Below are 27,778 nucleotides of genomic sequence, written 5' to 3' on the forward strand. Positions count from 1 at the left end.
GGGAAGTCCGAATTCATCTTAGTGATTCAGTTCGCTCGGTTGATTCATTGTAGTTAGCCGATTAAAATGATTCAATAATTCCTTTGAATCATAACTCCCAGAAGTCATTTTACACTTATTTGTTTCGTTGTTGTTATAAAATATAGTTAAATACGGGTAAAAATGAGCTGTTAATAGCAAAAAAATATGATTCATTAGATGTATATTATCTGTTTAACGTGTTAACATGTCATCCACCCTACAGATTTTTTCTCCTCATAATTATGCACATAGGTGATTTACAAACGAATCGGTTCTACTGAATCAATGCAAGAATGATTCGCACGCGAATCGGATCTCACTAGCGTCCATGAGGATAGGAGGAGTGAACATGGCATTGCAGAGTGCCGGGGATACCTTGAATAAACAATTCAGTCAGGCGACTGACTGCAGGACCCAAGAGCACTAGAAAACCGCACATGTGGGGATTAGACGCTGTCAGCCCCAGTCAACTTTCCGTTTCTGTATTATTATTATTATTTTATTAATTTTTTTGATATCTGAATTGTTCGTAAAAAGACGTATCCGACTATTCCCTGAATGCAGCATAATTTTCAACGGGATTCTCCTATTCACCACCCGAACAGGTAAGGCTGGGGGTGAAATTAAGATTTCTGGTGTATTTATTCGTTTGTTTTACCCCTGCAGTAGCAGCAAAGCCAGAATTCGCTTTGTTTTTAATGGCTTGTGCGTATATAAAATAAGCGGGGGATATATGGGGTGGTGAGAGCTGACGTTTCCATTTTGAGTCTTCATTTATTTCATTGAATGTTTACATGCAGGCATGCGCGTATCATATGTCTGCTTTTTAATCAAATGCATGTGATCAAACTATTAAATGAAAGTGACAAATACTTATTTCCTTTATAAGCATTCTAAATCAGAATTTTAGCTACTCGAGTGCATTTGTAGAGGGTTCTGGCAAGCACGTGAAATGTGATATAAAAGAGTCTTGTTGTGCTAATTGTAGCCGAGCTGAGTTTAAACACTAGATACATTGTTACTGTGGTTGTGATAAGAGGATGACTCTGGCACCTTGCTTACCTCATAATGTAAGTTTGGTCTAACCGAGACCCTTCGAAGTGTGTGTGTGAAATATTTCAAGTGCTCCAAGATCTTGTATCGAGAAACTAGAGATGTTCCGATACCCTTTTTCTCTTCCCGATACCGATTCCGATACCTGGGCTCAGGGTATCGGCCGATACCGAGTACTGATCCGATACCTGGGTGTGTATCTGTATATACAGCTGTATATACTACTAGCCCTGTGTAAATTGCTAGAATTCTTTTTATGGTGTGCTTCAGACAGATCCCTCAATAAAACATGAACAAATACATGGTGAACTACTGTATTTATTACAGTATTTTTATTATCTAACATGAATTTGACAGTATTATTTATTTTCATATGCAAAAAAGAACTTCAAATGCAGCCAAAAATCTAACACCGCAAACTAAAAAAGGTATTTAAGTTTTACAATATAACTGTATAAAAAAACTGCAACAAATAAGTCTAGGAATATAAAAAAAGATCTATTAATCAGATAATCTCTTTACAACAAAACAAGTAAAAAACAAGCAACCATCTAGGCATAATTATTATTATTATAGAGACGTATTATTATTACTGTAGGCTACAACAGTAGCTTTATATATTGTCAATTTACTCATGTAAACCAAACATTTATTTTAATGGGCTGCCATGAAGATCTTTGAGTGTCTGTGTTTATGATATGACAGTATTCTCAAATGAAACGGTAAATTCTCATGAAGTGACGGTTTATGCGTTCGTGTCCTCATGACACACAGCAGAGACTACAAAACAGCGAGCTCTCGCGCATCTGTGCCAGTCAACCACTGAGATGTAGATTTTGCGGGAGTAATATTTAAATAGTATTTTGCAGTTTAATATTCACAGACACTAGTATATATTCGGCTACTGTCTGGAGCCCTGCACTTTGACTTACACGGAAGCGACTGAACGCAGCTGCCGGTACTGAATATACTTGAGAGTCTGTAACTACCGGTACTACAGAGACATACTGCTAACCACTGATCTATAATATAGAAGCGGCTTCACTGTCTTATGGCAGTTTAGAATGTGATGAGTGATCCAGTCATATATAGATCAGGGCTGCTAACGCGTTTTCATTTCTTCTTCGCTGCTCTAAACAGGGGTTGCTTGTGGCAACACAGCACAACTTCCTGTGTTTTCAATGCATTTTGAGCAGCGAAGAAGAACCGTGCAGCAGTTAGGCAAAGCTTGCGGTCATAACTAGGTATTTTTTAAGAAAATGGTATCGGATCGGTATATGGGTTCATGTACTCGCCGATGCCGATGCCAGAATTTGTTGTGGTATCGGAGATATTTCCGATACTAGTATCGGAATCGGAACAACTCTACGAGAAACATCAAATTATCTCACCTGCTATATATCTTTCTCATGATGTCCAGAATGCTTTCTGAAAATAATATTGTGTTTAGTGGCTTATGAGATGTGGAAAAAAAGAAGATCATCATATGATTCATATTAAATTTTTTGAGCATGTGGATGGACTTAGTAGCTACTTCATATTTTTGGATTTGAAGGTGTAAACTGAGTATTTAATTTTTTTAATTTTGCTAATTAGCTAATTTTTACAAATTAACATTAACTTTTGAGAAATAGCTTCAAAATTATGTACACTTGTATTATACTCTAGTCATATATGCCTTATAGTCTTAAAAAAGGTGTTCTATTGTATTATTTAATATGTTGGGGTGGTCGCCCCAATGGGCGCAGCCATGTTAATATCACATGACCCACTGTCATCTCATTCAGTAGAGTTACTTCTGCTATTAATAATGTTTACTTTATATTATTATTATTTTTTTTTAAAGTTGTTTTGCAACACATAGACATTAAAAAGGTCATATGAAGTTGCTATAAAAGAACATTATTTTGTTTATTGGTGTAATGTAATGGTGTAATGAAATGTGTTTATGCGGTTTAAGGTTCACTACTTAAAGTGTGTGACGGAAATGTTATGCCTCTTACCATACTGTGATGCTCTGTCCCGGTGCAATGAGACAAAAACAATAAGGCATTTGTAACATTGAGTTGGGACATAATTAGCCTACTGATTTTAATGACTTAATGAATCAATTATTGTATGTACTGTTTTCTTACACGTTGGGTTGTTTTGTGTCACGCCGCGTAAACATGAAACCATGTTTGGATTTGTGATCAGATGAACAACAAACAACAAGAGCTACTCTACACTGCTTAAAGCTCGCATTTGAATCAACAGTGGCAAATTCTTTAAATATGTAAACGTGCACACAGGCTATGAGTTAGCATTATTTGTCAGAACACCAGCATTGTAGGCTACTCTCACAGAAAACAGTCCTTGTCCTCCGTAAAATGCACTGCACACATCTGAATTTTTGGTTTGAACTGTTGTAAATGCAACTTAACCACTGATTTCTAGTTGTGTCCTCTATTGGAAGGCCAAACAAAGTAGCTTCGCTACGAAACACACAGCGTCTCCACAGCATGTCGGCGGCAGCAACAATTCTACAGCGAGAAACAAAGTTACGTCTTTTTTCTTTGCCTGAATATTTGGGCGTTGTAATGCAACTTTAGAAATTTTAGGGTTCTTATCTATTCACAAACACTCCAAAGAGCAAAGAAAACTTGAAATCGCTTCATATGACCCCTTTAAAAAAAGAACACTCTGAAATGCCTATTTTGGCTACAGTTCCAGAGAAAGAAATCGCAATAGTTCATCAGCTATGTTCCAGTGTGAACCAACAATATTGCACATGCGATGTGACTTAATCCTAGAATATGCATCATAAGTTTCTGTAAAGTTAGTTTGAAAAATGAAAGATAAACATACTGATTTAGTGTAGCAGCAGCAGTTAGTAAACACACTGCATGCCTCCAGGCCAGTAGGTGCCAGTATAATGTTACCGAGTGCACCTTTTTTTTCATATTGTACATTTAGGCCTCTGGCTTTTGTTGCATTATTTCAAAACAGTGTGGAGCTGTGAATAACAACAGTATCTGAATTATATAATGTTCAGGGTGCTGATTCATAGGTACTTTAGAATAAATATATGCCATTTGACAGTATTGAATGAGCATGGTGTTGTTTCATTAGCACAGCTGCATTGAATAATGAAACCTACTGTATATAATGATCTGCAGAGACACTGTTTCTTTTTTTTAAGCACTGTTTGTGTTCATTTTTATGTTTGTGTAAAGCATGACTAAATCAAAACTGCAGAGGTGGTCCTCTTCTTACATCAGATCTTACTCTTTGTTTTCTCTGGTCTTAAAAAGTCCCAAATGTTTGCATTTCGGGAGGAACCGCTTGCTTAAGATCATGATGACATATAACCCAAAAACCTGACCACCTACTCACATTATGTTGAAGCTTACTTTATTACGTTGTGTGGTTTTGTTTAAAATGTTCTTCTTAGCCTTTCTTAAAAGGCTGTGAGGGAAGCTACTGTAAACGATCTTGTCACTTACACTCTAAAAACGGCTGGGTTATTTTTTAACCCAAAATGCTGGGTTGAGTCTGTTGGGTCATTTTGTTGGGTTATTTAATTTCTTTTTAAACACTTTTGGGTAGTTTCAATTTACCATGTGTTGGGTTAAACCTGCTGGGTTGCGTCGCTGGGTTGTTTCAGGCCAGCGCTGGGTTATTTAACGCGCCTTGAAGATGTTTAAATTGCTCCCCAACTGTCACTTTGGAAGAACAACGGGGCAAAGCCACGGCTTTCAACTGTTTTAAGGTAAGTTTATTTAATGTTTTCAATAATAATTATTTTAAATTGGCAGAATAATAACTTTTTTTTGCAGCAACAATACTGTTAAACGTCTACAGACCAACATTATTTACGTTAAATGATGAACTGTTTACCTCAAACGGCCAACCTACGTTACGCGACTCGCATAATTGTGTTAAGGTATCTGAGACGACAGATTAATAAAGTTTTATTAAGTTTCAGACAGTGACTGATGGCTGAAATATGCGAATACCTGTGAAAATAGAGGAAAAAGTAGTTTCTGACACTGAAAAGCGAATTTGATATTTAAGTGAGTCAAATGAGTTCAAAAAGTGAATACGACTTTCTGCTCTAATGTAAACGCCTGCAGTTGTCCATATCGACATTTAAATCATACAAATTACGTACAATATAGTCGGACCGCAGGTCTAAAAGAACCGACGACCCGGTTCAAGTAAACCGGTTCAGTAATTCTCGAACAAAGTGATTCCCGGAAAAGAATCGACGTCTCAGGGCATTTCAAAGTGCGCGCACGCACAGCGAGTGACGTTGGCCGCGTTAGTGAAGTGATTTGATGCTTTTGTGGTTTATAAAGTCTTTTTACATACAAATTATAATTCAAAATGTGTTTTTTTTTCCTGTCAGAAAAGCGCATGGATACATTTGTGAGAGAAAAACTCGTCGAGTGCAGTCTTATTGAGGCGTCTAACGGTAAGTTCGTGTTTATTATACATTTTACATAATTGTTTGTCTGTGATAATCAACTAACGTTAACCATATAGTTAAAGCTGCACCAGAATGTACCTAATTTATGAGCGTAAACATCATATATTAATTTTCCAGATCGTGTTTTTGACTTGTCCTTATCACTTTGGTACATCTATAAGTTTTTATATATGGACTGTTTTACCTACGTGACTTGTCATAGAAATGTCTGTGTGCGCGCATGCAGTGTGATCTCCCTTATCTGTGCCAGTGACTGTGTGTGTTTGATATAGCCAGCATATTAACATAAAACTGTGATTTATAATGACTGGAACATCCCATTGATTAGACAGTTTGAAAGCACACCTTTCAGCCAATCAATATATCATATTCTGCTTCTGTAGACCAACTCATAGGTGAATTTAACTCATAGTCATGATGGGTCAATTTCATGATTAACTTCACACAGTTAATTGAACTGAATCACTGTTATTAAAACAATTTGTATTTTTGCTTTTTTTTCAACTTTATTTTAAAGGTTGGAACAAACATGGAATTCCTTAACTGAGCAGAGTCCACAAAACCCCATCCAATTGTCTTGGCGATTTAAAAATGACAGCAGATCTCTCAGGCATTGATCATAATCAATGGACAGGTAAGGATATTCTGGACTATTTTCAAAAGGAATTGCAAATTGTATATTTAATTGTATTTTTCCACATGTGGACATATACATTGTGAAATAGTCCAAACTCAATTGAAAAGCATTTGTATTTCAGATGCCTTACACAGAAAGCTGTCAATTTGTGTCAAGGGTGGGACTATACTATGGGGCGTGTTTGTATTGGGAGATATTTTGTAGTTTTTACCCCAAAACTCTCACTGTTTGCACTCTGATGCACGTCAGCAAACAACATTGCAGTTCTACTCTTATTTACCTAGTTGCATCTTACCCTATATTTTATTCCTCCGGTGAAAAGCATTTGGTTAATGGTGAATATTGACCAATAGTACCATGTGGTGGCTCTAACATTTAGCGGGTGATAGTAGCTGCATTTGGGGTAAAAATGACAGAATTATTTATTGTGTGAGGTGCCAAGAATATAGGGAGATCCGGATTGCACTGTCTGTTCTTTATCACACATCTCTCGGAGCGGCAGCTGCCTTTAGTAGTGCCTTATAACCTCCATTGTTCAAAGCATTTTGCACAGTTGTCTTTGAGTGACGTCACCTCCCAATACAAACACTCTCCATAGTATGGTCCCACCTCTGACAAAAATTGACAGTTTTCAATGTGAGTCATTGGAAATTCAGATGCTAAAGATTCCATTTGAGTTTTTGCAGGTAACATGTGCGACACAGTGAAAAAACAGACATGGTAATTCATAAAACCTCATGTACTTGTTCTTATGTTGCATCTATGCTAACATTAGTCTGTTTCTCTCTTATTCCAAGGTCACCGTAGCCACCAGATCCAATCGGTATCCAGATCAGAGGGTCACTGCAGTCACCCGGATCCAGTACGTATCCAGACCAGATGGAGATCATCATCTAGAAAGGACCTCTACTGCCCTGAAAGACAGCGGAGACCAGGACAACTAGAGCCCCAGATACAGATCCCCTGTAAAGACCTTGTCTCAGAGGAGCACCAGGACAAGACCACAGGAAACAGATGATTCTTCTGCACAATCTGACTTTGCTGCAGTCTGGAAATGAACTACTGGTTTCGTCTCGTCAGAGGAGAACTGACCCCCAACTGAGCCTGGTTTCTCCAAAGGATTTTTCTCCATTCTGTCACCGATAGAGTTTTGGTTCCTTGTTTTTCTTTAGTTGGGGACAATTAATATCAAGCGATATCATCCACTTGATTGCACAGAGGGACGATAAATCACTGAATCAATGACGAATTGACTTTAACTGAAAACTGAGTGTTTACTTTTGTCCCTTTGCATTATTACACACTATTTTCCTATTTAATACTGTAAAGCTGCTATGATGCAGTATTTGATCAATATGACAGGCTTATTACTCATAATACATGGAAAATACAGCTACAAACTGACTTTGTTTTTCCATTTGAAATTTGGCAGTCACTAAACTGAAACCGTAATTTTTGTTCAGTGTTTTTGAAACAGTGTTTTTGTTCAAGATTTGCAATTGTGTTTGGATTGTCACAATTTGTCACATGTGCAAAACGCAATTGAAAATATAATTAGCAATTCCTTTTGAAAATTGTCCTTCCATAGACAGGCTCTACAACGGAGTACACTGCTCTCAGGTGTAGATCTTTGCTTCAGAGCTTAAGTGTTTGACAATAGTTCACCCAAAAATGAAAATTGTCACTAATTATTCACTCTGGTCTGAAAGCTCTCGAATATCAACGAAAACATCTTAACTTGTGTTCTGAAGATGAACGAAGGGCTTACGGGTTTGTAACGACATGAAGTTGAGTAATAAATGACAGAATTTTCATTTTTGGGTTAACTATATGTTGAACTACACTAAGCAGTGCACATCTACCTACGTAGGAGTCTTTATATACTTGATATAAATTTAAGGACATCTTTAAATGATTTTACATTTAAATTTAAAGAATGTTAATTGTCAATGTCATTTCACTGTGTATTTAAATAGCTAAAAATCTCAAAATGTAATAGTTAAACAGCTAGACACAGGTCATTCAGAAATAATTTTCTTATTTATTGCAACTGTATTTCTGTGATTTTTATTTATTTATTTTGCATTTGCTGGAAACAAAAAAAGGGAAAATTCCATGTTGTTTGTCATTGGTAAATATTTTTGAATGTCAGATGGCATTAAAAATATTTTTTAACAGTCTAAATAACCTGTATTCTTCATTATTTATTAGTCCATGATTGCTTTGTTAAGCAAAAGTGAAATTATGAGAATAACCCAGCAAGAATAACCCAGAATCATAAAAATGCAAACCCACAAATGGTAAAAATGACTCTATCTTGGGTTTTCTCAATAACCCAGCATGCTGGGTTAAAATGTGTAAACCAGCATGCTGGGTTACTTTAACCCAGCATGTGTTCTGTCCAATATTTACCCAGTGCTGGGTTGCCAATTGGGTTATTTTTAACCCAGCCATTTTTAGAGTGTAAGTATAGAGTAAAAGAGGTGGATATCTTGGATAGTGATAACAGCCAGTTATTACTAATATGTGTGCACTGAATTTCAGCTCAAGTTTTCTGTATTTGTAAATGAATAATTTCTTGTAACGTTACTTGTTATTCAAGGGATAGATCACCCACAAATGAAAATCTTTCAACATGTATTCAACCTCATGTCATCCCAAACCTGTAAAACTGTCTTTTTTTATGTGGAACACAAATGAATCAGTGGCCTTCGATGTTGTTCTCCCATTTACTTCATTGCATGGACAAAAGCTGTTCTTTAAAATCTTATTTTTGTCTCACAGAAGAAAATATGTAATACAGATTTAAAATGATTTGATTTGCTAACATTCCTGTTAGTGAAGTCGTAAATAGAAAGTTATAGTCATAGTTATAGTCTAATCAAAGATCTGGATATCTAAAATACTGACAAGTAAATTTTTGCTTAGTTTTGTTTTTGAATATGTATAGAGGTGCTTGTGGTCTTTTCTTCATATGATTGGACTACCGAATGATGCTCCCATAGTCCTATGGAGATGTTTGCCTATTTTCTTGTTCTGAATAATGTTATGATGTCAGTTCATCATGTTACAAATTGAATTTCAAAGCTCAGGTAACTGGACTTGGACAGAGTATGTGGTTGGTGTAGATAGACAGAAATACTCCTGTCATTTTGCACAGGGCGGAACAGTAAATGCCATCTGATCATCTGGAATGAAAGGCAGTATAAGGAAATGGAGAGAGGAAATGTTTGTTTGTGTGTGTGTGCCTCCGTATAGATTGCTGGAAGGCATTCATTGTTCATGAGATAATGACAGGATCATCTACCAAACAGGAGGTCACCACGCCCCTCAATCATAACCCATAATTGATTGACCATAATGGAAATTGAAGTACATTATTTATAGTTTGCGAGAAAAAAATTACAGCCAGCCCACTGCAAGATCAGCATCAGATAAATCAGGAAGAGAGGTGCGCATGCAAGCAACGGCTTGTTGAAGAGACAACTGGCTGAATGTGATCTTGTCAACATCAGGGATCAGTGTGATCTCAGCAGTGCACCAGCTTTTAAGAAAAATACATTTACAGTGTCTCTTAAATTGGCTGGTGGTGTTGTTGTCGTGAGGGGGGGGGGGGGGGGGGTTAAAAAAAGACAAATGCAAGCAAAGAGTCCTGTATTAAACTAATGGCGTAAGCAAAATTGGAGTGCAAAAGGAAAGAAGCATCTTAAATCATGTCTCCATGTGCCAGCTCATCTATCAGCAGTGCACCACAGAAATGATTTTTCCATCTGTATAGAAATGTCAGCCCGAGGCGAGCGATGTGTATCAGTGATGTTTTTATAGAGTAGGCCAATATTAGGTATGCAATTTATGGCATGTGTGCAACTATCCTTAACTTCACATGCATTAAGACTCTCAGAAAACGGGAGCCAAACTTAACAGGCTTGGTTTGAAAACATTTGCTTAAGATTTATGGATTATTTTAACTTTTTTTTTTTTGCCTCATAATGTACATTTTTACAGGTTCCAATTAAGTTTTATAGCCAAACTCATATGTACCCAGAATTTTGCAGAATTGGAATGCTGGTCATTCATAAAGGTCTACACATGCCTCACCCCTTACATATTTGTGATATTTTCTGGGTCACATGCCCATGGAGGTTTGTTTAATAAACATCCAGCTTTGAGGTTAAAAAAAAAAAAAAAAAAAAATATATATATATATATATATATATATATATATATATATATATATATATAATAATAATAATGCATTAACATTTTTTCTAAAGGTGCACTAAAAAAAACTCTGGCCTCTCCATCGCCATCGGTGGTTAAAACATAAAATTTAGATTTTATGTGATTATGTACTTTATTTTATTTGTATGTTCTCTGTCTGACCCAAGCACTTAGATAGACATATTTTCTCCCTCAGTTGTAAAATAATTGGCAAAATGCTATTCAAATTCTGCATGAAATAAAGATTAACCTATATATTACTAAATGCATAAACTCACTTTCGATTGCAACGTCCACATCTTAACATCTAGTCAACAACTAGTGCATAGAACCAAGTCTCTGCGCCTACATTTTATAATAATCAATTATTGTATGTACATCAGAATACATAAGAAACGATCACCACTTACGGTTCCTTTGCGACTTTTAGAGTTTTAGTCGAGGTACCGTAGGACATCAGTGTCCCAGAAGTAGCCTATTTCACATTAGCTACACATATCTTTTATGTATATAAGCTCCATTAAACACATTTTTGCTATATTCAAATCTACAGCACTTTATTTTGGCCATTTTCCTCCAAACTCAGCATAGAAAAAGTGAAAAGTACCTGCAGATTCCATCTGGGCCTGCTTATAAGTAAATGTCATAGTGACTTTTGTAACTTTCAAACCAACTTTGTAACTTGTTTCGGATGTTGGCTGATTCTGCAGATATTTTTTCTGAAATATTCACCAAAACCACTATATTTGGGCTCTGTAATCATTGTGTTCTAGGTCAGTTTTGAATAAGGGCGGCGGGTTGAGCCGATCATTTCCAACATGTATTGTCCTGGCTCCTGCGTCTAGGTCTCTAGACAGCTTTAATGGCCATGGGGATAAAGGTTTTCGCAGGTCACCATGTGGCAGGATCAGCATAATTGAAGGCTTGAGAGGACGCAGTAGGAGCGACAGTTAAATTGGACTTAAGTCTGTTATTCAATGGTGTCTTAATTTAACCACCCTGGGTTATATGAAGCAAAGCCCACTGAGAAAAGTGGCTCACTGGAATGCCAATCATTCTTCAAAGATCCTGAAACTTTTCAAGGTTACAGGGCTGTCTGTGGCTGGGCTGACGAATTGATGTATGTCCCCTGTCGAGCAGAGAATTCAGAGTCCAAGGCCGCCACAGGGCTGTCCTATTAGGGGGTATTGTCCTTCACAACTTCTTAGCCGCCTGTCCTTTTTGGAGCCTACAAAGCTCATGCAAGGTCATTGTGTCTGCTACAATAAGCTGAGCTGTGGAGTGCTTCAACCTCACATAATTATATGGCTTTAATGCAAGCATCTTTCAATGTTCATCCATTCAAGCGCAAAAAGAGCGGTGTTGTCAGAGAGAGTCGGTGGATGTATCCCTGCGTCATTATGACTTGCTGTTCAGAGAGCTTTTTTAGAAATTAAATTGGTTCGGCAATTATTTAAAAGGGGATTTTTAGAATTTATGAATGAAAAGATTGATATATGGTGAGCGAGGACAGCAGCGTGTGTGATGGTCGTGAGGCAGAGGTAATGGATTTACCGCCATGTTATCGCCATAACCACATTTTAAGACCCTGAAGATCTCATGATCAGACTCCTATGGCATTGTCTTTGTCTTCGAGACTGGTTTCTGCCAGGTACTGTGAAAGTAAAGTCTCTCCAAGGAGCTCTGTGGTGACATTACAACACGAGTGATTTCACTGTCTGCATTTTTATCTACCCTGTTCGATAAGATATGAGGTCATGCTTGCAAGATGCCGTTAGGTAAATCTAATCCAACGGTTGCCTGCCGAGACAAAGACAGCTCTGTGGCGAGCAGATCACGGCTTGAATTTAGACCATCGAAGTGTTTCTTAAGAATTAATTAAACAGAGTTCATTACCTGGTAATCTACAACATATGGTGAGAAAAGATTGTGTGACCACTTTGAATACAAACGCTGGGTATTACCGTCTGCTCACACCGAGTATTGGCTGTTTTGGAGTTTGGATTAGGGAAGGATGATTTGATGATATACTATGTGCCACGGTGGCAATGTGTTAGTTGGTAGATATTATGCTGCACTGTTTATACTGCGCTTATATATAGCCTGATTTGAATCAAATATATGTGCATATGTATTTTCTTTAATTATTTTTATGACTTCAAGTCATATTTATTATAATCTTTTTCGCTCAAGTGTTAGTCTACATCATGTGAAACTGATTTTGTAATTATGGCATGTTTATAACTTAATATCCAAACAATATCCTGCTTGATAAAAAAAAAAAAAAAAAAATATATATATATATATATATATATATATATATATATATATATATATATATATAATGTATGTATGTATGTATATGTATGTGTGTGTGTGTGTGTGTGTGTTTGCTTAAAGTTATTTAAAGACTCCAAATGTGGCTATATACATATGTGTATATGTGTATATATATATATATATATATATATATATATAATATTATGTATGTATGTGTGTATATATGTAAATAAGGGATGCCACAATGTGTATATTTCAAATATATTTAACTATTATGAAAATGGATGGCTTGAAGAAAACAGATAAACTATACATTGTCTTAGTTGAGCGTGTATATAAGATTGCTGGTAATCAAACAGTTGGTGGTTGCCATTGACTTCCATAGTAGTAAAAAAAAAATACTATGGAAGTCAATTGCAACCACCAACTGTTTGATTAAGTGACGTGACATACAGCCAAGTATGGTGACCCATACTCAGAATTCATGCTCTGCATTTAACCCATCCAAAGTGCACACACACAGCAGTGAACACACACACGGAGCAGTGGGCAGCCATTTATGCCCAGGGAGCAGTTGGGGGTTCGGTGCCTTGTTCAAGGGCACCTCAGTTGTGCTATTGCCGGCCCGAGACTCAAACCCACAACCTTAGGGTTAGGAGTCAAACTCCCTAACCACTAGGCCACGACTTCCCAGATTACCAGCAATCTTCAAAATATCTTCTTTTATGTTCAACATAAGAAAGCAACTCATATACTGTAGGTTTAGAACGACATGAGTGTGAGTAAATGATGACAGAATTTTCATTTTTGGGTGAACAATTCCTTTGAGGGGAACACATTTTCTTAATGCTTTATTTCCTAATAGTTACTATATTCCTGACAGTCACTCTCAGTTTTATCAAATGGGACTCTCCACAGCTAGTAAATTAACTTCTTATGGCCAAAGGCTCTGGGAAAAAGAGGGAACATTATAGTACATTTTAAAAGGCATGCAATAATTTCTTGAATGCCTCGCTCATTTTTATAGTCAAGTACCATGGCTGTTATTTCCAAAAGGGGCCGAAACCCAAAAATATATTTTGCTGTTGTCAAGAAATGTTACAAACAAGTTCTGTGGTGGTATAGGCATCACAGAGACGTGTTCAAGGTTTTTGAAAATGTTTGAAAAGTCAGACAGTTCATGGTCAAGGGCTGTTTAGCCCGAGTTTCAGGAAAGTCCTCTGGCCATGATTTGGCAGAGAGCGAGCGGTGGTGGGCAGTGTATTCATTGCACTAAAGCATAAACCGGGCCAATCTGTTACCGAGCAACAGCAGGCACCCATTCACAACACTTTGTGGGTGTGTAGTTCATGCCGTTACCCGGGGGATGCGGTTTTGTTGAGTTCAGCTTGTGGCACATTTTTTTGGCGTAGTGTTTGGACTGTAGAAGGAATCTGTGGAGAGACAGAAACACAAGGGACAGCTGGGTAAACATTACAGTCCTGTGTTTTCGACATGCCACTTTGATATGTTAATTATTGGTGCTTTGGCATTGCTAGAGAGGTGTAGTCTTTTTGTTGTGGTCATTTGTTCTTTTTCTGTTTTGTTTTGTTTAAAGGTTTTATTGGTGCCTTTGCGCTTTTGAAAAAAAAAGTGTCACCTCATTCATCACAAGGGAGCATCTGTTTTTCCATTTGATAGTCATCAGTAAATCAGAACATTACCCTTCCCCCAAGAAGTGCATACTTAATAGAGCAGCTCTGTGAGATCTTGGTGGCCGACATGTCCTGGTCACACAGTTGAGGATGACGCTATCGTCTCCCTCACGCACGGCCTTAGAACTGACCCAGAGGGCCAGATTGTTTCTCACCAGGCTGAGATAATTATCATACAGGCTGCTTTGGAACAGCACTTCACGGTTCGTTGGTGTATTTTTAGTGGCCGTCTCCAATAATGGGGGCCGAAACCTGATCCAGCTTGATTTGTTGAGTGGATTAAGGCCGCTTGGTGGTAGTGTGTCATCCGGAGTTCAAGGTTGACATCCACTTTAGGTGTCACACCAAGGTCAAGCACGGTTTAATAAGCTGTTTTGTCAGGTCAGGACACATGATCTTCCCCTCGACCAGTGGGTAAATTATGAACAATGATCTCGCTGGAGCTGAGGTGAAAACAAGGCTCCAGGAAGAAAGCTATGTGTGTGTGTCAGATCACCTAAACACATGATTTGTTATTTGTGGAAGGGAACAGCCTCAAGTAAGGTATTATGACAGGAAAATTAAGTTTAAACCGAGGTGAAAGTATCATTATTTGGTTTATTATTAGGGTGGGAGATAATAACTATGTTATTATATATAAAAATAACATTATTCATACGTAGGCTATGTTTTGAGATTAACAAATATTATAGATTAGATATTATAAAACCATCTCATAATATCATTTTTGATACGCTAGTGACCTAATTATTTTGCATGTGGAGTAAGAGTTGTTATATTTTGTTTAATCCTCTATATAATCTAATTTAGACATTTCCATTAATTTTATTTATGTATATCATTGTACTATAACCACACATTCAGGGTTGGGTATGATCAAATGTAATAATTTATGAATCAGCTGTCAAAAAGCCTATATTAGCAGTTAAAGACGTGAAATATTTGTTCATCTGTCCTCTGTAAATGATGAAAGTCTGGCTATTTTAATTCCCCTGCTCTGAGACAGATTAACATGACTTTAAGTGTTTATGACGTATCCCACCACTAAAGTTTCGTTCTTAAATGTCATTACGAAAGGAAGCATTTTCTAAAAAAATGATGGATTTGATCCTTTCTTCCCAATGTTAGATGGGCAGACTGATGAGATTGTTCTTAGGTAATATTTTTTGCTGTGCTGTGTTCAATTGTGGCATCAGCAGAAAGGAACTAGAACACAGAATCGGAACTGTTACTTTAGAGTAGAATTATTTGGGCCAAAGTGCAAAAAAATGGAGGCCACTTGTTGGATTGTTAAATTTTGCTGATATCAGAACCTTATTGTTTTAATCTGCACAAAGAATTTTTTTTTTAGGTGTAACCATCTACATTTGGACATACTATTGACTAAGTTCTGGTCTCACTAGCACAGTGTTACATAAGATAGGATACCTTGTATTAGGAGTCCACTTACACGCAAATTGATTTCTTTTCAATGTACGGTAAATCTAAGGGGATTTGAGATAATCTAAAACACTAGTTATGACCTTAATAGGTTTTGTTGATGTGACCCTGCGTAAACCAGACCTCAAGATCTCAGTTTCACACATGCTTCAGTTAACCTCCATTTTATGCACAGCAGGCAGACAATTTTCAGCTTTTATGTGCCATTTTGTTGCTTATGCAATTGTGGTTCACCTGACATTAGTAGCTAGATGTCTCTGATTTAGCTGGCCTGTTTTTTTTAAATGATATGCTCTTTTTTTGTGGTTTGACCTCGCTGATTAGGAGATAAGAGCTGACCTGAAAACATTTGAATGGTGTAAATAAGTGCTATGATATAATTGGTGCTCGGGTCTTCTCATCCACCATCCACCCATTCGTGTGGGTGGCGAGGCTAGCAAGGAGAGCTGAAGGTGATAAAACATCCAAGTTGCCTGTAAATGAGATGAAGACTGGAACAGCACTGGGTTCAGCCATTAAAGATGCTTTATAGCAGCCCTGCGTACTCTTCCCCACCCCGAGGTGCACACACGTAAACCTATCTATCAAAGGGAATTGACCTGTCTTTGAGTGATCACTTCACAAGACCTGCTGTTGTCATGAAAACATGCACATGTCCTCCATGTAGACGCCCACACCCCTAGTTTGGGGTAAAAAAGTGTGTAATTTCAAAAAATATACTTCCTTAACCCCTTTGCGTGCAAACATCGCTGACGGCCCCAGTTTATTATTGTTTCACTTTCACAGCACATTAAACATCACTGTCTTACTTCATCTGGACAAACTGTGCATCAATGGAAAGTTTAAAGACTCAAGCTTCGATATTTGACCAATATTTTGATAAAACATTGTTGCAGTGACAGATATTTAGTGATTTATGTCAGGAGTGCAAAATATTAAATCCGTATTATGCCACATTTTGAATAGAAATTCACAACTCACTCCTATTCAGTCACGTCAAGAGCGGTTTATTTGTGTTCACATAGACTCACTGAACAGCGTCAATAAGGATTTACAGACCAAAGATGCATATCTGCGGAGATATATGGATATATTTACTGATGTTTACTTCATATTTCTTCAGACAGAATCGTCATTTCTATTCATTTTCCACGGATTTACGCGATCAGATGATAAACAGCCTCTCCCAGCGATCTCTGTGTGCGTGCAGCAGTCACAGCTCGTGCGGTGTGTGACTCAGACTCTGATTGGGTCTTTCAAACATCAATCTTAGAGTTTCATATCTGGACACCGCCCCATCGTGTCACATGCTTCCTGCACACTTCCTGGTAGTTATCTGGCCAAAACAACACTGAAACACCTCTGTACACACAAAATATCCGAATAATAAACCCGCGATTACGATAGTAAAGCTTGGTATGAGAATTTCTTGAGATCTGGGGCGTTTTTATAAAAAAAAAAACGAAAATGTACATCGGAAATGCTAACTTGTGCAGCGATGAAAAAGGCTACAAATAACATATTTTTACAACAGTAAACGACCAAATTCCACCCCTGATCGCTAAAGGAAGTTATTATAAACACTCGATCGGGGTTTAAAGTGAGTTTTGAGTAAAAGTGTACTAATAATTTCATAAATTGTCAAATTTAGCTTGATGCTAACGTTAGCACCAATGCTACTAATAGCAGGTGCTTTTCTTCTTCATAATGCATTTTTGTCTCAATAATTCACGTAAGGTCGTAAGAAAATGTTTTGTTGTATTTTTATAGTAAGACTTTTGATAAATAAGGGCTAAATGCAAAGAGACTGAAGTGAGATCGCTGCTTTGTTGCTTTGTAAAGCCTGAAAAACCACAATCAAGGCTAATAAAGGTGGAATAAAAACAAAAGAATAATGATAAAAGAATAATGCGGATAATGTGTCATACTTGGCGGAGGTGTGAAAGAACCGTTTGGTGAGAACAATACAATTATGATTCGGGCAGTTTTCAACAGTGAAACATACACAAAGAGCACAGGAAAGTTTACATGTGAGATCTTACAGAGATGACAAGGGCCATAAATCAATCTGATTAGCCTTCTCTAAAAACACACATGACATGGCCTTAGAAAATATTTCATAAAATTCACAGTTTTACAGATTCGATTATGAAATTTTTTATGAAGTCTTGGAAGACTTGTGGCCTTAGCTACACTGTGTTTTCAAACTCATTTCCTACATCAACATTTTTTTAAATACATTTAAAACATATGTTTTTAATATTTTTATTTTTGTTTTTATGTTTGAGCTTATATATCTCTATTATCATAACAGTCTGAGTGATTCTGATTCCTGAACAGTAAACTTTAAAGTGTCAGCTTTGTGAACAAAGGTTGATTATGTATCTAGTCAGAAAGAATCATGAGCAGAAACCTTTTTATTTTGGGTATGTAATTTCGGTCTCCATGCCAAAAAAGGGGGGTTACTAGTAAGGGGTTAAAATATGATTGCAATTCTTCAAATTTTAAATCTTTGAACTAATGTGGCACTTGAAAGCTACATCTTCAAAAAATTATACTGTTATAGTGTATAAAACAAACATTTTATCATGAGCTAGCATCCGACTGGCTTTTAGCACACAGAGCTTTCCTTTTTGAGTGATATTTATTTCTCTTTAATGCAAACTTCCAGTGTTTCCCAATCGTTTTGCCTGTATTTGGCAGATGCCCTTGTATGCCCTCAGTAACAGCGGATAGGAAAGCTGCCCTCTGAGCTCGTGGAACAAAGCAGAAAATAAAGTTACTGCCTGCAAAGCGCTGCAGTGGGTGGCTTTAACATTCCCATCCACTTTCAGCTCCCGCTAACCTTGCTGAGCTCTGACATCATCCTGGAACAATGTCAGATCCATGTAGATGAATATAATTAAACAAGCGCTTATCATCCAGCCGGGGAAAGTTTAGTGGCAGGTCAACCATGTTTGCCTCTCTCTCGGCTGAAGGTCGGACGAGGGTTAGACAAGCAGTTTGCAGACTGGAAGGTATGTGGAAGAAACAAAACACAGTCTGTAGGCCAACACAAGAACATTTTCCGGAGCACAAAAAGTCTATTTTTACACTTGCTTGTTATTTACACTGAGCTCCGTCGGGCCGGACTATGTTAGAAAATTGAGTACCAATATTCCACACTCTTTATAATTATAAAACCAAAATAAATTAATAAGTGATCTAACTGAAGTACTGTAACTGAAGGAATTATGTATTTTAGTGAAATCTTATTGTAAATAAAAGGCCTTTAAGAATTATATGGTAAGTCAAGTGAACAGATCAGTATGTAGTTGCACTGCCAGACTATTACAATTTTTAATCACATGAATTACTTGACAATTAATCACACATATCAATATACTATGCTAAAAAAAAAACTCAATAATTCAATACCATTCAATACCATTGTTTTGGAAGTGAAAGCACTGAATAGATATTACATAAAGTGTTAGAAGTCAATATTTTGTTTTTTTCTTTTTCCATATCAGTAAACATAAACCAATCACTGGCTGACAGTTCACTGTAATGTTTTGCAATTGATTTGTCCTGCCCATGCTTGACTTGGGCTGTTTACACTAGACGTTTTTTCTGTATTCTGTCTGCTGTTTTAAAATAGATGGTCTATGTAAAGTACCGTCTTTGGTTGTTTGTCAGCGTCTCATGCCATTTGGTTCCCATTTAAAACAACGTTTTGAGGTTTAAAGTAGTTCAACTTTGGAAAAATCATCTTATTGCTCTTGCGTTACGTTCTGCGGCACTCCATCCAGCTATTTTTGAATGCAAGAAGAAAAATGTTCGCTGGTTTTTGTTTTTATGTTTAAAAACAATTACAGTTCCAAAACCACAGCCATACTCTTTACACTATATTTTAATGTGAATTAAAATGGACCGCATTAACATATAGGTGACTAGTAATGTTGATGAATTGAAATTGTAACAACAAGCACCATTTGCTACCCTACAAGTGAATAAACATGTGGCTCCAAAATGAGGCAACCTGTCACGACCAAAGCCATGGTGTTAGGTCTCGGTTTTTAATTCTAGTGAGTTCTAGCGAAACCATTTGCTTAAGATAGCATGAGGCACAATATGTTACTTAATAAGGCAAGGGATTTTTAGAGTCCTCCACCATTAGCCGCTGAAATAATCTCCTCCCTGAATGGGGAAAAGCAGCGGTGAAGGGAGTGAAAATGAGTGCACTGCATAGCCTTTGGATAGGAGCAGTATTTAATTAAGATCAGCCTGTCTCACATACATGCTGGCTGATAAGGGCTCCACAGCACATCTGCCAATATGAGAGGTTGATCTCTCTTCGCTGGGGTTAATGAAGGTGGTCTAGGCTGAGTTATGTGATAAAACTCAACTAAACTTTTTTTGTCCAATCAAAAAAAAAAAAAGGAAGACTCTGTGACCTATTTTCAAAGCAAAGAGTCCCAGTAAAATAAGTTTAAAGGTCTTGGAATGGAATTTGGAATCTTGTGGAGATATTATTACATTTATCTGAAAGGTTATTACAAATATAAAAATATGGCATTGATTCAGTACTGTCTATAGGAAATATTTATATAACCACACTGGCTGGGCGATGTTAAATATTCACTCTTTTTTTTCAATTTATGATGTTGCTAGAGATGCAAAATAGGATAGTGATTTTAATATCCTTTATTATGACCTAAAGTTTCCTATCGAGCAAGAAAGTTAAGATAGATGTTTTAATACTGTAAGACTGATTTGTTTGAGTTTTATCGTTTATTTTTTATCTTTTTTATTCAAGCTTTGTCGCCCAGCTTTTTGGGCCTTCTCTTTGTCCATGAACATGACCTCTGATCACAGTGTCACCCTGTCTCGGTTCCTTATCAGTACCCCTGGCAGTTGTTTAGCCTGTTGGCACATGAGAAATGGATATGGAAATGGATATAGAAATGGATCCACTATGCTCAAATATCCTTACAGCATATTCCTGTTAAGAAAAAGGATTCTTGCCAATTTCAGCATTAACGAGCTCTGTTTTTACTTCTTGTCACGGTATGTACTCGGACTTGAGTGTTGTGAAAGGCAAATGTGTCCTAGCATTCCAGTGACTTGTGTAAACTTAGCTCCACCGGCCAACCTGCATGCATAGTATTTTCAGATAAGATATCTGGCAACATGTTTTGAGCCATACCAGGCTGGGATGATGAACAACGCTAAATTCCGTCCCCTCCTGATCACCCTCCTGAGGTTAAACTAAAAACCGCTCTATGCAGGCTAAAGCACACCCAAGTGCAGGACAAGAACAGCTGGGTACCAGTGTGGCCACGGTTGGCAGCGTGTAGGGTTTCCTCTGCAGAGGGGGTCAATTCTACTTCCTCGAAAGGGGGCCTGGGCCTCTGAGAATCTGTCAATCGTTCACATTATAAAGCTCTGCATGTATCTGTTTTTGACCTCCCAGAAAAAGCTTCCTATCTAGGGTGAGCATCTACGAAGTGTTAATGCAATGGCATTCAGAGTAGTTCATACCTTTCTTTGAGGTGGCAGGGTGGAGTTATGAAAATTGTATACATTTAATTAGTAAAAGTTATTAAGAAGTCAATTTTGGGGCTGAAATTTTAAATTCTGGATGTAATTTTTTTATTATTATTATAATATATTAAATATATAAATATTGTAATAAATTATTAACAATTGAATATAACTTTGTATATTTAATTTAATTCCTTCAAATTTGCAAAGCCAGTAAATTCAATAAGTGCTTTTTCTTTTTTTAGTTGAAAACCAGAAATAATATTTTAGCCATCAAATCCATTGGCTAAAATGGCAAAAAATGCATCATTTATGTAATTATATAATTTCACTTTTATGGTTAGCAGTCAAATTGGGTGTAATTACATAAAATTAAATTTCATTACATTACAAAATTCTTATTATAAATACAATTTTAATACAGGTAATTGTTTTAATTAATCAAACAAATTATATTTTTAGCCATTTTTGGCCAAAAACGCTGTGGCAAAAAGGGATGCACACGGGACATTTCAGTGCCCCCTTTATGTAAATAGATGGCCTTCAAATTGGTGCAACACTACATCAGTGTGCGTAAGCTATCTGACCTCCTTTTAAGCTCTCTTAAACTTCGATTTCACTCTGCCATGTGTCATCTCTGCCTTCATATTGCAAACTGTATCTTTGGCTAGACAAGCAGATAACTCTGCGATTCCACTGTGGTGCGAGGTTGGAGGTACACAGGCTCTAAGAAATGTTTCATCACGGGGACCGATATTGCAGGCAGTTAAAGAAAGGCAGGATATTTGAGATATCTATCAGGGTACCGTGAAGGTTTTTTTTTGTCTTGCAGATGCAGTTCAAGGACTCCTGCAGGCAGCACGACCCTCACTGTGCTTCTGACGCGATTCAAGGTCATGCACACTCACCCTCTGACATTCACTGCACTCACTACAGAGAGTGTGTGTTACTGAGAGAGTGAGTGGGGGAAGGGAGAGAGCGAGGATGGGGTTGCAGTAAAAGTCATCTTCCCCTGTGTGCTCTGAGTAAACAGTTCACTTTGCTCTGTGTGAGCGCAGCCAGGGCCTCATTTGCTCAGCCGTTTTTACTCATCTCTCTCATTTGCTGACAACTTGAGACATGCTGTTCTCTGGCTGCCTCTCGGTAGGACCGTTTGTCACGTCAGGGGGCTTTATTTTACTTAAGTATGAGTTATCTCAAACCCGGCTGCTAAATTAATGCACCTTTAAATTCTGTGCTGTTTCATGCCTTTATAGTTATTTTATGTGGTCAGTGCTGAGCACTCAGGATATTGAAATGGCATGTGCTTACATTCTCTGCTAAACAGATGCCATTGTGATGTACATACAATACCACAGATGATATACTGATATTGTACCCAAAATAGAGATGGGCAAAACTGCAATTATTATTATTTTGATTTTTTTCATAATCGACTAGTCAGAGTAAAGATTTGTGTTAATAGCCTGGTTTTGCATTTTCACTACATGCTTTTCTTAAGAGACATTCATATGTGTACATTGAGCAATCAGTATAATTGCAGTTTTTGTGTTATTGGAAGTATTATTTCTATACTAATATATTAATATTTTGAATAAGCTTTTAATTTTGTATTTTTAGTTTTGATTTTATTTTAGGAGTAATTTTGTTATGCGCTTTCATAATTTCTATATGTAAAAAAGTGTACTATTTAGCTATAATATATTTTTCCGTTTTTTAAGCTTTTCATCTAATATTTAAATTATGAGCTATTTGATCATTCGATAATTTTTAGTTAATGATAGCAATGCTTTAACAATGAATTGGAGGCTCAACTTTTAGAAAATACTCATTTTAATAGTTTGATTTTAAATTGTAGCCATTCACATTAAACATTTAACATGAACATGCTTGCATTCAAGTACAAAAATATTAATCAGCACAGCTGTTTTCAACATTGACATTAAGAACTGTTTCTTTAGCAAATCAGAATATTCAGGTGATTTCTGAAGGGTGTGTAGGGCTGCAACTAACAATTATTTTGATGATTCGTTGATCGATTATTTTTTTGATTAATAAATTAATCAGATAACAACAACCCCCCCCCAAACAGTTTTCTTTATTCTTATTTTATTGACAAAAACACACTATTCCACATTCTGCCCAATGTCCTTCAAACAAATGTACCACCTGAATACTATGAAAACATACGGTGCTCAAATATTTATTAGACCACCTGTCATATTACAGAAAACACAAACATTTTAGGAATCTAAAAAACAAAAAAAGTAAATCTAAAAATGTTATTGTAATTTATTCGCCAAATAACAAACTGAAACAACTAAATCGTTTTTATTCATATAATAACAAAAATGGCCTCCTTTGCTTTGATAACAGCTTGCAGACATTGTTTATGTACTTTTTGACTAATTGGGTATCTGAATTAAAAAAAACAAAGCACTTGACTATTTTGTTCTGTCTTGCATAGATAACAGCAATAACTATATTATAGCATTAGAAATAGCCAACTACTGCAACTAAAGAACTTGCGCATATTGGAGGACTAACCAATACAGAAAGCTAAAAAAGCTGTTTCTTACACATTTTTTTTTTTTTGTCCATATAAATGCGTTATTCACTGCTGTAATTTGATGTGACAGGTTGAAGTGGGACGTGCACTGTAGGCAGACCTTACTAAGCGATAATGAAAATCGTTGTCGATGATTTTCATTATCAATTTTATCGATTAGTTGTTGCAGCCCTGGTAACATGGCACTGAAGACTCTCATTTTAATCTTGAGTAACTATAGAGTAGTACTGAATCCTTCATATATCCAAAAAGTCTTTAGTTTTATCATATTTATAAACGAAAAATACAGCTTTGCTGATTCTTTCTGGAAAAGTTGAGCTCCTGGAGGCTGGCCGTGAGAGGAGGTATAATACTGATGTTTCGTGTGGTTCCCATTAACATATATATTCCGGGAGAAATACTCATATAAGGACTTCTGTTCTCGTCTACGTCATTAGATCCTCGATCGAAAAAAAAAACAGCCGAAACTTGTAGCAACCCGGAAGTCATTCTTCTAAATTATTTTTTTAAACTTTGGCCATGTTTAGCATGAGAATCCATCTCTTTAACACTGTGAACAACTCTGAATACACGAAACACCATTGTACCCCCCCTTTAAAAACAAATGGAAGCTTCTGGTACCAAGCGGAGCCGGCAGTGGATTAAGCGAATGAGCAAATGGTAAATGGTAATCATATCATGGCTAGCACCAACATAATTGCCTTTCAGAAAATGTGTTAACTTAGCGATCTTTGTCACCTAATTAATATTCATAAAGAAAGCCCAGTGTTTATATTAAAATCCCACCTCTTTTCAGATCATTCCTACACCCCTGATCATTAGCATGCTAAAGGAAAGCACGCTTTAGCACTTTAAAACTCCTCTCAAGAAGGATGTGTCCCATTTATGGTGCCATTGTTAAAACTACCAGCAAAAGATGAATAGGTGGCAAGCATGACCAAAGGCCATGTTATCATTTGAAAGTGTTTCTGCTACTGTTTGACGCTCATTAATAAATAACAAAACAGAAAATAGGACAAGAGGATAGAGGGAGAGAGAACAACTGTGTAAATGCTGCTTTTAAAGAGACAGGCCTGTCAAAGGTTTGCTGACTCGTTTAGCTTTGCGTCTTCCACTGTTATCATTACGTTTTTAATTCGGCTTAATTTCTGCTAATTAGCGACTGTAGGACTGAAAGGCTTCGCCATGTCCATCCATCTGTGTCAGGACAGCGATTGGTGTTCATTACTTTTGTCTTTTTCAAGTCCTTCAGAAGTGCTTATTATTATTTGAGTCAACCTGACGGAAAGTGTACTGTCAGCTCTTTTGGGAGTGGGCCGTAGTACAGAGCGCAGGCCTGGAACCCAGGAGGGACAGTTGGAGGTACATAAAAAGCCCATGTGTGGTGGAGGCCTACCGTTAGCTGCTCTGTGGGTAGCCACTGCACATTTTAGATGCTGGGTTACCATGATGATCAGAAATAGTACCGCTGCTTCCTGAGGCTTTATGATGGTACTGTGGTACTTTGGTATATATTATATACAAGGGTACAGAACTATTATCATATTCATATACCATTGTTTTTCTATAGTACTCCAAAGCACTTTAAAGAATGCGAAGGTATTACTAGTGTTGGTATAGTCAAGGTTTATGTCTTTTTTATTTATTATTATTTATCTATATTACAGGCTAGTAAGAAGTAGCTAAACTGAATTTAATGTATTTTTTTTTTTACCTGAAATGTTGGATGATGTTATTATTTTTATTATTATTTGTACATTTATTTGGCACAAAACCATTGAGCATTTTAAATATGTTGACATAAAATGACACAACAAATACTAATAAAAACAAATGTGTTTACATTATAAATATTATCATGAAACATAACTAATGTTACAATACAATATAGGTCTTGTTGTTTAGGGAATTATGTGAGGACTACAGGTTGGCACTGCAGTAAAACTGCATAAAGATATGTCAACAGTGTTTTTTTGTAAGAAATTAATGCTTTTTTCAGTTATTAAATTAAGTAGAAGATCTAAAGTTAAAAAAGCTATATGTTCTATTTCAAATAAATGCTGTTCTTTTGAGCTTTCTATTCATCAAAGAGTCCACAATAAAACATTTTGCATACAAATACAAAAATATTTGTTTTCAACATTGATAATAATAAAAAAAGTTTTCTAAAGCAGCAAATCAGCATATTAGTATGATTTCTAAAGGATCATCATTTCTGACACTGAAGTAATGAATATTCATTTTTGCCACCACAGCAATAAATTACTTTATAAAAAGTTTAACATACTACATATTTGTATTTTCCGTGCAGTAATATTATGGCGGTTTACTCAAATGTATTAGTGTTTGATATAATTGCATGAAGAATGTCTTGAAGAAAGCTAGCAGATGGTTGGTAGTGTATTATTCATGGCACTTACATGACACAGAAAGGAAATAAACCTGCTTATGTAACTTGTCAACATATCTTCATGCAGTTTTACTGCAGTGCCAGTCCATTTCCTATACAACAAGACCTATATATGATAAACCCCTGGATATTTAGAAATCTGATCAAAATCCCATGAAATCGCAGACAGGGATTGGTGTTTTTATGTTGGTGGAAATGCCTGTATCAGGTTTCTATTTAGTGATATGTAACATGATTTGTTGACAAGTTTTTAAACATATGGTCATAAGGTTTTAAATGAACTGCTTAGACCAGAAATACTGCAGCATTGGCACTGCATTGTTTCACTGTGTTGGTTGCATACATAATTAAGTCATTTTGAAGATTTGCAATAAAGCTGCAGTTTTGGTATCATAAGGAGTCGCCTTGTCTTAAGTTAACAGTTGTCTCTTTCTGGTCACATCCTTGAAAACTCTCTTCCCCTTCCTCTGGACTCATACATTTGGCTCTGATGACTGCAGAGACTTTACTGTGTTAATAACTTCTCTCTCATCTAGGGAAAAGGCTGGGGACCCAGGCACTGTCTTCCTTTTAATGTGCTGGCTTTTCTTCAATCATTTAATTAAGAAAAAGTGTGATTATTCAGCCTCGAGTCAGCTCCTTCTCCCTTCCAGCGCCTCATTCATCTCTGATTAAACTTGTAGCGTGCGGTAACTGTTCTTGCCTGCACTTTCTAGGGCATGTGAAACAGGAGGAGATTGTGACCGTAGAGAAAAGAGGAACCTGAGGTCTTTGAGCGAGTTGCAGGATAAGAAAATGGTCCCCTTTGGTCTCTTCAACTTTATAAAGGCCATGCTTCCAGCTGTGCTATATCTTTTTGCTTTTAAGTTATGTTATCTCTTTTTGGGCCGCATAACCTGTCTGAGATTTAACCCCACTAATTAAGGGCTGACCCCTCATGGGAATTCACAATAAAAGGTTGGGGTCTTTTCAGTAATTTCATTAATCAAAAAGTTAGCTAACAAGTTTATGTACAAGGTTGTTTTCACCTGGTGCAGAATAGAAGCAATTAACTGAGAGGGCAGTAGATAATACAACATGTTGACAAAACATTAATACTTTATTTACACTACCATTTAAAAAGTTTGAGGACAGTAAGATTTTTATTAAGAAATTATTACCTTTGTCTAGGAACAACTTACATTTATCAAGCAAAAGAAAATGCATTTTATAATTTTAGAAAATATTAAAAATAAATGCCTTTTTTTGAGCTTTATCAAATAAACCTGAAAACATCAGTTTCCACAAAAATATCAAGCAGTACTGTTTTTAACATTCATAATAATGTTTCTTGAGCAGCAAATCTTCATATAAGAATGATTTCTTGAAGGTCATGTGACTCTGAAGAGTGGAGTAATGATGCTGAAAATTCTGCTTTGCATCACAGGATTTTATAATATATATTAAAACAGAAAGG

General features: G+C 36.6%; 1 protein-coding gene across 2 annotated transcripts in view; it reads left to right on the forward strand.

Moving 5' to 3' along the window:
* Positions 1 to 359: 359 nt before the first annotated feature.
* LOC113058565 (nuclear receptor-interacting protein 1) overlaps positions 360 to 27,778 on the forward strand; it is a 40,460-nt gene continuing 13,041 nt past the window's right edge. The window contains exons 1-2 of one of the 2 annotated variants that reach the window (XM_026226571.1): positions 360 to 626; positions 22,176 to 22,236. The gene's annotated coding sequence lies outside the window, so the exon portion shown is untranslated. The remainder of the gene's footprint in view (positions 627 to 22,175; positions 22,237 to 27,778) is intronic. The other variant, XM_026226570.1, reaches the window with a different exon arrangement.

This window comes from Carassius auratus, chromosome 40 (assembly GCF_003368295.1).
Source record: "Carassius auratus strain Wakin chromosome 40, ASM336829v1, whole genome shotgun sequence".
Lineage (NCBI taxonomy): Eukaryota > Metazoa > Chordata > Actinopteri > Cypriniformes > Cyprinidae > Carassius > Carassius auratus.